This window comes from Aphelocoma coerulescens, unplaced genomic scaffold (assembly GCF_041296385.1).
Source record: "Aphelocoma coerulescens isolate FSJ_1873_10779 unplaced genomic scaffold, UR_Acoe_1.0 HiC_scaffold_60, whole genome shotgun sequence".
Lineage (NCBI taxonomy): Eukaryota > Metazoa > Chordata > Aves > Passeriformes > Corvidae > Aphelocoma > Aphelocoma coerulescens.
In genome coordinates this window covers 420,338-431,205 of record NW_027183949.1, presented here as the reverse complement: position 1 = coordinate 431,205, position 10,868 = coordinate 420,338, and positions in this window count along the sequence as shown.

Sequence of the window (10,868 nt, the reverse complement as noted above, 5' to 3'; positions counted from 1 at the left end):
AGCAGAGACTCACAGAACAAGGAGTCAACAGTGACACTGTGGGACCCCATGGAACCAATGGTCCATTGTCATAGTGCAGATCCAAGGATCCGTGGTGGCACTGTGGAACCAAGGAGATCGTTGTTGACAGGATGAACGCTCATGGAACCATGAGCCACTGTGACACAGAGTGGCCACATGGAGCCAAGGGCCCATTGTGACTCTGCAGATCCAAGGAGACTCTTGTGACTGAGGAACCTCATGGAACCAAGGGTCCATTGTTACACTGTGGGGCCCTGTGGAACCAAGGGGACCACAGTGACATTGTGGGGCTTCATGGAACAATGGAGACCATTATGGCACTTTGGGACCCACTGGAACCAAGGGGCCATTGTGACACTGCAGAGCCTCCTATAACCAAGGGGCCATTATAGCATGGCAGGGCCTCATGGAATCAAGGGGACCATTGTGAAACTATCGGGCATCATTGAACCAAGCGTCCATTGTGGCACAGTGGGGCCTCATGAAACCAAAGGGCCATTTTGACACTTTGAGGTCTTGTGAAACCAAAGGACCCTTGTGGCACTTCAGGGCCTTGTGGAACCAAGGTGACCATAGTGACACTGTGGGGCTCAATGGAACCAAGGGGCCCTTGTGACACTGTGGGGTCTCATGGAACCAATGGTCTACTGTGACACTGCAGGGCCTTATGGAATCACTGAGACTGTTGTGACACCACAGGCCCCATTGAACCAAGGGGCCATTGTGACACTACAAGGCCTCATGGAAACAAGGAACCATTGTGACACTATGGGACCTTCTCTGGCCAAGGGGCCGTTGTGTCACTGTGTGGCACCATGGAACCAAGGAGAGCATTGTGACACTCCAGGGCCCCATGGAACTAAGGATTCATGTAACGGTGTGGGGACTCATGGAATCAAAGGTCCATTGTGATATTGCAGGGCCTCCTGGGCCTGGGCAGCAATGGCAAATTGATTTCTCAGAGCTGCCCAGGAAAGGGGGAGATCGGTACCTGTTGGTGCTAACAGATTCCTTTTCAGGATGGCCAGAAGCTTTCCCTGCCTGAACTGCCAAAGCACGAGAAGTAACAAAAGTATTGCTACAGGAAATAACACCCGGTTTTGGAGTCCCATCCACAACGTCCTCAGGCAGAGGCCACACTTTATTTCAAAAATTGTACAGCAAATGAGCCACCACTGAGGCAGAGACTGGGAACTTCACACTCCATATCATCCTCAGTCGAGTGGCCAAGTAGAGAAAATGAACCATTTGATTAAGCAGCAAGTTACAAGATTAAGACAAGAGACAAAATTACCTTGGCCTCGGGTTCTTCCATTGCCATTATTATGAATTCGAACCAAGCCGAGAGTAAAAGAGAAATTGAGTCCTTTTGAAATATTGTACGGGAGGCCATACAGGGTCCAAGAAGGCATCACCCCCACCCAAGTAGGGGAGGAAACCCTACACAAATACATGATGGCCCTAAACAAACAGCTCAAAGAAATTGAAAAACATGCAGCTAGGGCTCGAAAGAGAGAATTAGACGGAGCAGTACATGATATACAACCCCGAGATTATGTATATGTGAAATCTTTTGCAGAAAAGGCCCCAGAACCACAGTGGGAAGGACCATTCCAGGTGCTCCTGACCACCTTTACTGCAATCAGGATCAAAGAACAAGCTGCCTGGATTCATCCTACCCGAGTGAAGAAGGCTCCTGAAAGATTCTGGAAAGTCACGCCGAGTGACAATGAACTGAAATTAAAACTTACTGAGGAAAGAGTTACAAACGCAACTGTTTGGGAAGGAAGGAACATCTGGGGATGTGAATTGTGTTTGTTCCAGACGGATTCCATGAAGCTCAGCAAGAACCCATGAAATTTACCCAAACTGGCCCAGAATGCTGTGACAAATGCTTAACTGGCTGTTCTGAGTTCAGACTTAAAATAGAGGGATGTGCAGTTAAAGATTTTAAACTTGACTTTAACATAACCCAAATTTGTACTCAAACTGAGGTTAAGGCAACTCCCATGTTTTGGATCCAAACCGCCCCTTTTTGGCTCCAAAGTCCCCCTTTTGGGACGAAACTCGTCCTTCTTGAGGCCAAATTCGCCTTTTTTAGGGTCAGAGTCCCCTTTTTTTATTCCAAACTCCCCTTTTTAGGTCGAAACTGCCCCTTTTTGGTGATCAAACCCCCAGATTTGGGCCAAATTTTTCCTTTTTGGGTCCTAGGTCCTATTTGGGTGCCCAAACTCCCTTTTTCAGCCACAAATTCTCCCCTTTTTTGGACCCAAATGCCCATTTTGGGACACCAAACTCCCCTTTTTCATCCCAAATCGCCCTGTTTAGCCCCAAATTTCCCCCCTGGATCTCATTGGGTCCCCTGGGTTGAACTTTTAGGGGTCAGGCTCCCATTGTTTTAAATCCAAACTCTCCTTTTTAGGTCGAAACTGCCCCATTTTGCTGCTCAAAGCCCCAGCTTTGGGCCAATTTGTTCCTTTTTGGGTCCAAATTCCCATCTGGGTGCCCCAAATCCCCTGTTTTGGCCCCAAATTCTCCCTTTTGGACCCAAAATCATATGTGTTTTAATCCAAACTGCCTTTTTTTCGCTCCAAAGTCCCCCTTTTGGGACCAAACTCTTCCTTTTTGAGGCCAAATTCCCCTTTTTAGGGGTCAGAGTCCCATGTTTTTATTCCAAACTCCCCTTTTAAGGTCAAAACTGCCCCTTTTTGGTGCTCAACCCCCAGGTTTGGGCCAAATTGTTCCTTTTTGGGTCCAAACTCCCATCTGGGTGCCCCAAATCCCCTTTTTTTGCCCGAAATTCTCCCTTTTTGGTCCCAAACTCCCATTTTTTGGATCCAAACTGCCCCTTTTTGGCTCCAAAGTCCCCTTTTGGGACAAAATTCTCCCTTTTTTATGCTGAACTCCCATTTAGGGGTCAGGCTTGTTGCAGTGGGGATACTGTAACACGATGTATCAAACCAGGAGGCCCGTAGAACAGAAGTATATATATGGACAGACTCTTGGTCGATGTTTCAGAGATGTTTATTTCCCAGCCGCATGGCCGGGGCTCTGCCCAGGAACCCTCCCAGTCTGGACCAAGGGTCCCTGCCCGCGCAGGAAACACAAACCAACCAACGGGAACGAGGCTGCCCAGGGGCAGCGAAACCTCGTGCCTCCCTCAGGGCCCCTCTCCCAGGGCCACATGGCAGGGGGAGGGACCCCGACATTTCACCCATTTATTTTTAACAAAAGAGATGTAAAACTTAACATTGAAAGCAACAAGGACAGTTTCAAAACAAAACAAGCCACCCTCCTGAGTCTTTAAATGTCCAAACAGATTCTGTGGAACATCTTAGGGCTGACAGAAGGGAGACAGAACTCTCTGAGCATGCTTTGTGGGGAAACCGAGGCAGGAGAGGGTTTCATTTCTTCCCTTCCCCTTTTCATCCCCCACTCAGCATTGGAAAGGGATTTTTGGGGAAACAGCTGGCAAAGGTATGGTTTTGTGAGAGAAACCATGGGTGAAAAAGCGGATTGGGAATACACTGGGGGTAATAGGACATAGGGTAGAAGGGAAAGGTGGGATTAGGAAAGGGAGACTGTAGGGGGGCCCTACAATGGAGATATTGTCTGACATGACTGCGATTTTTAGCATATATACTGCCTTTTACAGAAACACCATCAGGCCCAGTGACTTCTGATGCTTGTAACCCTTTTCTACCTTGTATAATTTTGAATTCCCCCACCTCTCCATCTCCCAAGCTTGGGATGCATTTTTCAGGGTTATTCTTTTTAATAGCAGTTCTATGAATGAATATGTCTTGCTGGTTGTCACATCTTGTTATAAAACCATAATTTTGTTTAACATTATACCATTTTGCTATTCCTAAAACCTTAGCTACAATGATATTTTCCTTTTTCCGAGTGGCTGCTGTTTTCTGTCTCGGTGCGTTCTTGCTTTCTCTTTCGCTTGCTCCCCTGTTGGAATTTCCAGGGCTGCTCGTGCCTGCGCGCTCTTCCCGGGGTCGCATTTGAGGCCGCGAGGGCCGGGCCGGGCCGCGCCGCTCAGTTCTCTGTGCGTCGCCTCCTCTGGTCGCAGCTTTGCTGCTGATGCCAGGCGCTGCAGCCACGTCTTGGCCGGGCCCCCAAGCGATGACTCCCCCATGCCCTGCTTCAAGCATGCGTTTCTGCTGGGCGCGGCTCCGCTCCGCTGCCACCGCCGCCCGCGCGCCGCCCCTCTCGGTTGGGCATTCACGGGGCTCACTCCGCCATGCACCGCCAGGTCCTGCCACTCCTGCTGCGCCTCGCTCCGCCACCGACACTGCAGCTCCCGCCGGTCTGCCCGCACGTGGGAACTGCCTTGCTGCTGCTCGCAGAGCACTCGATGCACGTGGGCGAGGCCGCATGGTGCCTGAGGCAGGCTTCCCTTCGCCAGGACACATTGCTCAACAGTCTCAGTAATTAAATAATATTAATGAAAATATTCTTCCATCGGCATAGATTTTGACTCAAAAATTAACTGTGTCCAAAGGGTGTTCCAAAAGTCTTTGGTAAGAATTAAATCCCAAGAAACATAGAAAAAGTTCTTAAACAACCATGCCAGGAAGTGTTTCAGTTCTTTTTGAGCTTGAATTAAGCTAAAATTTACAAATCGTTGTTCAAGAATCATTTTACGTTTAAGATAAATGTCCATTTGCGGCTCTGAGAGCCAAGAGTCTTCCCATGGTTCCTCCATAGTTTAGATATGGAATAGCAAAACAAAAACAAGAAGAGGAATCCAAAGTTTCTTTATTCACACATCAGTTGCTTAGGGATCGGGGATGGTTCTGCTCTCAATTCGCCACCATTTGTTACAGTGAGGATACTGTAACAGGCATATCAAACAAGGAGTCCCATGGAAAAGAAATATATATGGACCGATTCATGATAGATGTTGAAGAGAAGTTTATTTCTCCAGCCGCATGGCCGGGGCCCTGCCGAGGAACTGTTCAATCACGGGACCCGAGGGTCCTTGCCCGTGCAGGGGAACACAAACCAACCAGTGGGGAACGAGGCTGACCAGGGGCTCGGGAAACCCCATCTCTGTCCCAGGGCCCCTCTCCCAGGGCTACATGGCAGGGGGAGGAGACCCCAACAGTCCTCGGTTATTTTATTAACAGCTCTTAAATCCTGTGCTATTCGGTGTGATCCATCAGGCTTTTTGACAGGTAAAATGGGAGTATTGAATTCAGACTGGCACTCTTTCAAAAGTCCTATCTGCAAAAAGTTTTCAATTACGGGGCTAATTCCTTCCCTGTCTTCCTTCTTCAAAGGATATTGTTTAACTCTAACTGGTTGTTTTCCTTCCTTAAGCTTAACTTGTACAGGGAGTGCATTCTTTGCTCTCCCTGCTATGTTAGAAGCTCATACCCCAGGGAATACTTGATCTATTATTTTCTTGCCTGTCTCTTCTTCATTTTCAACTTTGGTTTCAGTTGCTATCAACATCAGACTTAACAATTCTATGGATTATTGATCGTTAAGCTCCAAAGTAACTTCTCCATTTTTAAATTCTATTTTTGCCTCTAGTTGCTCCAGTAAATCTCTTCCCAAAAGGGCTGAGGGGGCATTAGGCATGTATAAAAACGTATGAATTCCCTGTTGTCTCCCGAGTTTCTCTTTCAATGGTTTGCAGAAGTATGCTCTTTCAGATTGACCAGTTGCTGCCCTCACTGCAACAGACTCATTTGTTCTTGGCATTAAAGCCTTATTTAGCACTGAGGATGTTGCCCCTGTGTCTATTAAAAACTCCATTTCTTTTTCTTGGTTCCCTAGTTTAATTATAACCAGAGGGTCCCCTAGGGTGGGAACCTCCGGTGCCCTTCAGTCTTCTTTAGCACCAGCAGCCACTCCCTCCCTCTTTTGGTCTTCTCTTCTTTGATGGTCGCCTTTTCTTTGTTCTGGGCATTGGTTCTTCCAATGTCCGATTTCCCTGCAAAAAGCGCGCTGATTTCTCCCTAACCGGGGTGGTCCTTGCCCATGTGCCCCTCCTTCTTTTTCTTTTACTATTGCTATTAATTTCCTCATCCCTTGCTTACATCCTTCTTCTCTATTGCTAAAAACGCTCCATGCTCCTTCTAGCAAAGTCTCTCAATCCCGTGCTGTCGGCCCCGTATTTTCTGAAGTTTGTGTCGAAGGTCCCCTGTAGATTGTCCTAAAAATAAGCTCACCAGGTGTTGCGTCCCTTCCTCAGATTCGGGGTCTAATGTCGTATGACGACTCATTGCATCTCGCAAGTGTCCTAAAAACTCAGAGGGTGTTTCAGAGGGACCTTGCTTAATTGCAGATAGGGCTGAGCAGTTCATGGTTTTAGGAACTGCCCTCTCCAGTGCCTTTGCTATGAAATCTTGGTAACCCTCTAATCTTTCCATGTCACTGTCATCATTAGGATCCCACTGCGCATCTTGGAGAGGAAAAACATCCTTAACTCTCATTTGGGTTATTTTGCAAGCGTCCTCTGCTAAACTCCCTGCTGCTTTCAAAACTAATCGTTTTTCTGTCTCTGTAAGAGCATCTAGCAACAGGTGAAGATCTAACCAGTCAGGTCTATATTGTTTAACCATGAATCTAAATTTCTTTGCAACACCTATTGGGTTGCTCCGATAACATTTAGCAATCTTTTCCCAAGCCTCCAGATCTACTGTAGAAAAAGGGATTTTAACTAACATTGTTTTTCCCTCAGAACTTCCTGCCTCTCTCCAAGGTGCTTGTATGATTTCTTTAGCTTGTTTCCAGGTATGTGATGCTATGGGGCCCTCTGGGAAAAGCAGCTCTTCCCCCTCACTGCCACTGCTGGAAATAGTTGAGCTTTAGGGATCTTTTTCCAAGAGGGTATAGGTGAAGTGGAAAATGAAGCGGAAGCTGAAGTTGGGACTGGAGTTAATTCAGCTGTACTTAGAGCTGGAGCTGGAGTTGAGATGGTAATAGCTTTAATTGGAGTGGGGGATGGAACATAAGCTGGAGTTGGGATTGAGATCAAAGTGGGGGTGAGATAGGAGCTGAGGTAGGAGTTGGTCCCCTGGGAAATGAGGTGGGGGGTGACGTAGGAGTAAATTCCTCTCTTTTAGGAGGTGGTTTAAACCAATCCCCCAGCTCTTGCTCCAGTGAGTCAGCTGGATACACTTTATCAGGCTGTGTGCAGCGTTGGTTTCTTGAACAGGTACTGCAACATCCTTTAGGCTTTCCCTTATTAATTTTATTATCCTTTTCTAGGGCCGATACTGAGGGATAGGAAGGGGACTTAATTCCACAGTCCCTCTGCCACTCGGGGTGGTTTTGGAGGGAGAAAAATAAATCAGCATAGGTTACTTCTTCCCATCTCTGCCCTCGTCTCAAAAAAAGCATAAGCTGTAATAGGGTCTCATAATCTACAGTTCCAGCTGGTGCCATCTAACACCTTCTTTGAGCTTATGAAGTGGCCACCATTGTGTGCAAAACTTGAGAAGAGTCTTTTTGTTTTCTGTACAACCACAACCCACAAATTCTTTCCAGTGTGTCAGAATACACCTTAGAGGACTAGTTTGAGGGAGCTCTTTACTCTGGCTGCTTCCCATTACTTTCTCTTACAGCCCTTTCTGCACAGTCCACAGCTCAGGTTAAAATCAGCTTTAAGGGCTGTCAATACTGACTACACTTTCTGCACTGGGTTACAAAGCAATAATAACATCTGGTACAAACCTCACACTGCAATAATGTCCACACACAATGCTGGCTTCTAAATACACTAAAAATTAGAAAAATTTCTGCAAACACAAGCTATTCCGCTCACTTAGTCAAAATCCTGTATTTTGCTACCAGTTGCTCCCATTTCAAAGCTACCAAGTTCCTTCTTGGGGTTTGATATAACTTTTAAATAAAATTTTTCAATTGTGAATTCTTAGGGATCTAACTCAAACTGATGAGGCAAATGAATTTTTAGTTATCTCGCCAGCTTAAAATAGATTTAAACTTCCTTTCTTCTTCAGCTGCAATTATAACTTTTGACACAGGCTGGTGGTATTACCTGTACAATACACCTCAGACAGCAACACTGTCTCTATCGCTTCTTAGGGTCCGAGCCCTTTTAGGGTGAACACAGGGTGTTACAGCCGATACCATCCCCTCATAACCAGATATACACCCCACAATTATAAGTAAAAAACATAAATAGAACAAACCACAGCACACAGTGTTCACTTTCAAACATTCACCATACACACTTCGTCTTTCTCCAGCCACCTCGTTGTGGCTGCAAACTCTTCTCTTGCTCTGTGTTAAGCACGTCTCAACAAACCGTCACACATCAGTTCACACAGTTAACACATGCTCCCCACAGCATAAACACTCATGCCCTGCATACCACAATTAAACCGCTGGTTCTCGTTGACAGCCCGTGCCCTCTACGGCACCAACAACAGCATAAACATCTGTGCCCTCTCTATGGCACAACAAACAAGCATTTGCCTTTAAAACTGCTAGCCCTGAATTGCTGGCAAACCAAAACCAAGCCCTCCACGGCACAACAAACGGCAAAATCCCCTCTGCCGACAGGCACTGCCTGAGCCTCCCCGGCCCGGCACCGCAGCTCCACAAGTGGCCTTTAGCCGGCCACTGGACACCAGTGCAGCTTGCAGGCACACTACACAGGCACCAGCTGTGCGGGGGACGTCTCCCTCCGACTGACCAAGGGCCTTTCATGACCACGCGTACGCCTTACAGGTCACTGTTCCACTGCTCCAGTGGTTTCTTTAAACACACCGTATTGTCCAGAGTTTCAGTAGTCAGGAGTCCTTGTCTGTTGCTGGATGGACAATCCGGGCAGCGGAGCCCTCTCTCCAGGAATATCCCGGGAGCTCCCTGAGGGGTCCACCAACCCGGGCTGGTCTCACAGCCAAACAGAACTTTCTCCTGGCTGGCTCGCCAGAATGATTCATTAAATCCCGATATCCACAGACAAAAGACCCTCTAACTGATTAAAGTTAGAAAGTGGTGTGTTTATTCAGGCACTGGCGGGCAGCATGGGAGCAGCCTCCTAAAGACATGCCAGTGAAGCACAAGGTTCTTTGTTCTCTCTTTATTACTCAAAGTTTTACATCTTCTACATATGTATGACCCCAGCACCTCCCATCCTCTGCTTCGTATTAAAATGAGATCATTAGTCTTTCACGCATGCACAGTTTCTCTCTTGAATTGGGTCAGTGGTCTCCAATTGGGTCAGTGGTCCTGAAAGATGAAGTCAGGAATGTCTTCCTCACAGTGACCTTTTTACCTTCTTGCTGTTGGCAGGCCTTCATGACCTCTTGGCACAACCCAAGATCTCCTACTTTTGATTAATTATGAAAGCCAGGAGCTGTTCTTAGTTCTACTGGTTTCAGTCAGTTTCAATTTGTTTTGATGACAGTTCATTTATTCTATTTCCTTCTACGAACAAAATTTAAAACAAAATATCATGGCAAATACAACATCACTTAGCTCTAGCTTAGGCATCTACTAATATTAACTTATCTTGTTTCTCTATTCTATATTTAATTAATTAAAATGTCCTCTAACTCTTAGTTAAAATTTCAACCTTTTAGAACCTTGACAATATGACACCGTGGGGAATCATGGAATCAAGGAGCCCATTGAGACACAGCGGGGCCTCATGGAAACAAGGGGACCATTGTGGCAAAGCAGGGCCTAATGGAAGCATGGAGAGCATTGGGACATTGTGGGGAATCATGGAAGCATGGAGAGCATTGTGACACTAAGGAAACTCCTGGAACCAAGATGACCACTGGCACATAATGGAACCTCATGGAACCAAGCCTCCATGATGACTTTGTAGGACCTCATGGAGCACAGGATCCATTGTGACACAGCAGGACCTGGTGGAACCAAGGAGCCTTTGTGATACTCCAGATCCACATGGAAGCCAGGGTGCACTGAGACACAGCGGGGCCTTGTTGGAACCAAAGACACCTCTGCAAAAAGCAGGCTAGCTCATAGAAGCAAGGAGTCTATTGTTACAACATAAAACCTATGGAACCACGGGGCCATTGTGACACTGCGGGCCTCGATGGAAAAAAGTTGATAGTATGTTTGATAGTAATGAATCTCATGGAAACTATGGGACATTTTGACACTGCAGAACCTCATGGAGCCAGGGAGACCTCACTGAGGAACCTTATGGAACCAAGGGGCCATTTTCACACTACAGAACCAAGGAGATCATTGTTGATGGTACAAACCTCATGGAACCAAGGGGCCATTGTTATACAGCGAGGCCGCATGGAACCAAGGGGTGCATTGTGACACTGCAGGGCCCTGTGGAACCAAATATTCATTGTGACACAGAGGGGCTGCTTGTAACCAATTGCGATACTGCGGATCCAAGAGACCAAGGTGACACTACGGCACTTCATGGAACCAAGGGGCTGTTGTGCCACACCAAGGCCTCGTGGAACCAAGGAGAGCATTGTGGCAGAGCAGAAGCAAGGAGGCCATTTGGACAGTATGGACCCTAAGGGAACCAAGGCTCCATTGTTCTACAGCAGGGCCTCCTGAAACCAAGGAGCCATTGTGAAACTGTGGGGCATCATGGAGTCAAGGGCACCACTGATACCGAAATCTGCTGGAGAGAAACCTTCTCACACAGTTTGGAGGATTTGAAAGCAGCTATTCTTTATTACAGCATGGTGGTCACTCGGGTGATCCTTCATGCATTTGGGTGCACTGAACATGGAGTGAACAGAGTTTTTATCAGACACACTGATTACATATTCATTAGCTATCCCCACTTCCTTTGACTTTATTTGACATCGTTGTAGCCCTTATCACAAGTCCGATCTATTTCTCCAAGGCTGTGC